The following is a 5,124-nucleotide window of genomic DNA, read 5'->3' on the forward strand; positions in this document are numbered from 1 at the left end:
ATGTTCACATCTGCATGTCCAGTGCCTTCAGAAAGTATTCACATTCCTTGACTTTTCCCACATCTTGTTACATTACAGCCTTATTCTAAAATGTATTAAATAGAGATTGTTTTGTCACTGGCCTACTCATTACCCCATTTATCCATTATTTTACCAGGAACACATTCTCATTTGCAGCAAAGACCTGGGGAATAGTTACAGGGGAGATGAGGGGGATGAATGAGCCAATTGTAAACTGGGGATTATTAGGTGACCGTGATGGTTTGAGGGCCAGATTGGGAATTTAGCCAGGACACAGGGGTTAACACCCCTACTCTTACAATAAGTACCATGGGATCTTTAATGACCTCAGAGAGTCAGGACACCCATTTAACGTCCCATCCAAAAGTCAGCACCCTACACAGGGTAATCACTACCCTGGGGTATTGGGATATTTTTTTAGACCAGAGGAAAGAGTGCCTCCTACTGGCCCTCCAACACCACATCCAGGATCTGGTCTCCCATCCAGGAACTGACCAGGACCAACCCTGCTTAACTTCAGAAGCAAGCCAGCAGTGGTATGCAGGGTGGTATGCTGCTGGCCTGAATAACATCAAATAGGAATTATGTTTTTCCAAATTTTTAGGAGTAAACATGTTCTTAACAATTCACATAAGTTGCGTGGACTCACTCTGTGTGGGATAATAGTGTTTTAACACGGTTTCTGAATAACTACCTCCCCTCTGTACCCCACACACACAATTATATTTAAGGTCCTTCGTTCGACCAATGAATTTAAAACACAGATTCAACCACAAATACCAAGGAGGTTTTCCAATGCCTCATAGAGAAGGGCACCTATTGGTAGAAGGGTAAACCATTTAAAAAGTTGACATTTGTATTTATTGAGGCTCCCCATTAGCTGCTGCCAAAGCAGCAGCTTCTCCTTCTGGGTTCCAGAACATTAAGATAGTTATATACAATCAAAAATATGACATTACATTTCATTACACTGTTCACAACATATTAAGTGTGTTCCCTCAGGCCACTACTCTACTATCACATATCTACAATACAAAATCCATGTGTACGTGTGTGTAGAGTGTGTGTCTCTTCACAGCCCCCGTTGTTCCAGAAGGTGTATTTTTATCTGTTTTTATGAATCTAATCCTACTGCTGGCATCAGTTACCTGATGTGGAATAGAGTTGTAGCCATGGTTCCATGTACTGTAGTACTGTGTGCTTCCCATTGTCTGTTCTGGACTTTGAATATCCCTTTGAGCAGGGTGAAATCATTAATTCCACTTTGGATGGTGTATCAATACACCCAGTCACTACAACGATACAGGCGTCCTTCCTAACTCAGTTGGTGGAGAGGAAGGGAATCACTCAGGGATTTCACCATGATGACAATGGCGACTTTAAAACAGTTAGAGTTTAATGGCTGTGATAGGAAAAAACTGAGGATGGATAAACAACATTGTAGATACTCCACATACTCCATAAGAAGGAAGCCTGTACAGAATACAATTTTCCAAAACAAGCATCCTGTTTGCAACAAGCTGCTTAATTAATACTGCAAAAATGGATTGTGGCAAAACAATAAACTTTTTGTCCTGAATGTTTGGGGCAAATCCAATAGAACACATTACTGGGGACGGGTGGTTAGGGAGAAAAACAGAAACTGAATGAAGCTTAGCACAGGAAAAATCCCAGAGGAAAACCTGGTTCAGTCTGTTTTCCACCAGACACTGAGACATGAATTCACCTTTCAGCAGGATAATAACCTAAAACACATGGCCAAATATACTCACAGCTCTTAGAGACTTACCCAGAGAGACTCACAGCTCTTAGAGACTTACCCAGAGACACTCACAGCTCTTAGAGACTACCCAGAGAGACTCACAGCTCTTAGAGGCTTACCCAGAGAGACTCACAGCTCTTAGAGGCTTACCCAGAGAGACTCACAGCTCTTAGAGACATACCCAGAGAGACTCACAGCTCTTAGAGACGTACCCAGAGAGACTCACAGCTGTAATCAAACCCAGAGAGACTCACAGCTCTTAGAGACTTACCCAGAGAGACTCACAGCTGTAATCAAACATGTTTTCACTTTGTCATTATGTTTGTAAATGGGTGAGAAAATATATTTTGAATTCAGGGTGTAACACAACAAAATGTGGAAGAAGTCTTCTTTCTGAAGGCACTGTATGTGTTTAACCTTTTTTTCTCTGTCCACTCAATAAGGCCCTGTCTCTCTCATAATGCTACATTGAAGCTGTTTAGTCCTGCTGTCAGATATAGAATCGGCAATCACCCTCTCCCCCGCCCCCTCCTCCATTAATTCTTATGGCTGCAGGGGCAGTATTGAGTAGCTTGGATGAAAGGTGCACAGAGGTGCCCATATTCAACGGCCTGCTCCTCAGTCATAGTCGCAAATATTTGCATATTATGATTAGTATTGTATAGAAAAGTATAACAGAACTCACAGAAATTCCACTTCCTGTTTTTTTTCTGGGGGTGGCAGATTTTCAACCAAGCTCGCATTGAAATTACAGCGAGATATGGATGAGTTTTCACTTCCTACGCCTTCCACTAGATGTCAACAGTCGGAGATTTGTCTTCCGACAAGACAATGATCCAAAACATAAAGCAAAATCTACAATGGAATGGTTCAAAAATAAACATATCCAGGTGTTAGAATGGCCAAGTCAAGGTCCAGACCTGAATCCAATCGAGAATCTGTGGAAAGAACTGAAAACTGCTGTTCACAAATGCTCTCCATCCAACCTCACTGAGCTCGAGCTGTTTTGCAAGGAGGAATGGGAAAAAATGTCAGTCTCTCGATGTGCAAAACTGATAGAGACATACCCCAAGAGACTTACAGCTGTAATCGCAGCAAAAGGTGGCGCTACAAAGTATTAACTTAAGGGGGCTGAATAATTTTGCACGCCCAATTTTTCAGTTTTTGATTTGTTAAAAAAGTTTGAAATATCCAATAAATGTCGTTCCACTTCATGATTGTGTCCCACTTGTTGTTGATTCTTCACAAAAAAATACAGTTTTATATCTTTATGTTTGAAGCCTGAAATGTGGCAAAAGGTCGCAAAGTTCAAGGGGGCCGAATACTTTCGCAAGGCACTGTATGTTTCTACTGACTGTTACGGAACTTTTGGACATTTGGTCATGTTATAGTGGACGCGCTTTCTGACTTTGGAATTGTTTACCAAACACGCTAACCAAAGTAGCTAATTAGACATAAATAACAGACATTTTCTAGCAAATCAAGCATTTATTGTGGACCTGGGATTCCTAGGACTGCATTCTGATGAAGTTCATCAAAGGTAAGGAAACATTTATCATGTATTTTCTGGTTTCTGTTGACTCCAACATGGAGGCTAATTTTACTATTGTTCTGAGCGCCGTCTCAGATTATTGCATGTGTTGCTTTTTCCGTAAACTTAAAAAAAAATCTGACACAGCAGTTGCATTAAGGAGAGGTATATCTATAATTCCACGTGTATAACTTGTATTATCAACTACATTTATGATGAGTATTTCTGTTGAAACGATGTGGCTATGCAAAATCACTTGATGTTTTTGGAACTAATGAATCTAATAAGCCAATGTAAACTCAGATTTTTTGATATAAATATGAACTTTATTAAACAAAACATGAATGTATTGTGTAACATGAAGTCCTATGAGTATCATCTGATGAAGATAATTCAAGGTTAGTAATTAATTGTATCTTTATTTCTGCTTTTTGTGAATGCTATATTTCGCTGGAAAATGGCTGTGCTTATTGTGGTTTGGTGGAGACTTAACATAATCGTTTGTAGTGCTTTTGCTGAAAAGCCTATTTGAAATCGGACACTTTGGTGGGATTAACAACAAGATTACCTTTAAAATGATATAAAACACATGTATGTTTTAGGAATTGTAATTATGAGATTTCTGTGGTTTGAATTTGGCGCCCTCTATTTTCACTGGTAGTGTTCATATCGATCCCGGTATTGGGATTGCAGCCATAACAAGTTCTAATGACCAATCAGTTAAAACTCTGTTTCTCTACCACTTGCGATGTCAGCACCCACCTCTAACCCCCCCCCCCTTCTCCCCTCTACATCTCTCTGCATCTCTCTCTCGTCCTCTCCCTATCTCACAATGCATCACTCAATCTCTCTGCCTATCTCTATCCCATATCAATCTCTGCCTCTGCCTCTCTCTCTCTGCCTCTCTGCCTCTGTCTCTCTCTCCCTCTGCATCTCTCCCTCTCCTTCCCTTCTTCCACCTCTCCCTCTGCATCTCTCCCTCTGCATCTCTCCCTCTCCTTCCTCTACCTCTCCCTCTGCATCTCTCCCTCTCCTTCCCTTCCTCCACCTCTCCCTCTGCATCTCTCCCTCTCCTTCCCTTCCTCCACCTCTCCCTCTGCATCTCTCCCTCTCCTTCCCTTCCTCCACCTCTCCCTCTGCATCTCTCCCTCTCCTTCCCTTCCTCCACCTCTCCCTCTGCATCTCTCCCTCTCCTTCCCTTCCTCCATCTCTCTCCCTCTGCATCTCTCCCTCTCCTTCCCTTCCTCCACCTCTCCCTCTGCATCTCTCCCTCTGCGTCTTCGATCGGAGGGACACCGTCCAGAAAAGACATAGAAAAGTAGAAAATAAGATTATTTATTTTGAGATGCAAAACGTAGACTGACACCTATTGTAGTTCCTCCAGACAGTCTGTCAACAACCAGTTATGTTTGATTTATTAGTGTGTGTTCGTGTGTATGGTTCTTTTGTTTGAAGCAGTGCTGAGCTGAGCTGAAGCCACAGAACCTGGTGCCAGCCCAATATGACTTCTGACCCCTCTCTGTCCAGTTCCCATCATCACACATATCACATTCATTAACAAATGGCCAAAGGACAAAAACATCCTCATCAGTGAAGGAATTGACACATAACTCCCTACATTAGCCAAACTGGGCATGAAGACCCGGAAAACAGAAGACATGCACAGTAATTGCACAGAATTTAAATTCAATATCATAATACAAATTCTAAATTATGGAATTCAAATACAATTTATGTTCCCACTGAAATTGCTCCATAGTCTCCCACTCCCTTTCTGGGGGGGGGGGGTCCGGGAGCATGCTCCCCCAGG

Source organism: Oncorhynchus clarkii, chromosome 3, assembly GCF_045791955.1.
Source record: "Oncorhynchus clarkii lewisi isolate Uvic-CL-2024 chromosome 3, UVic_Ocla_1.0, whole genome shotgun sequence".
Lineage (NCBI taxonomy): Eukaryota > Metazoa > Chordata > Actinopteri > Salmoniformes > Salmonidae > Oncorhynchus > Oncorhynchus clarkii.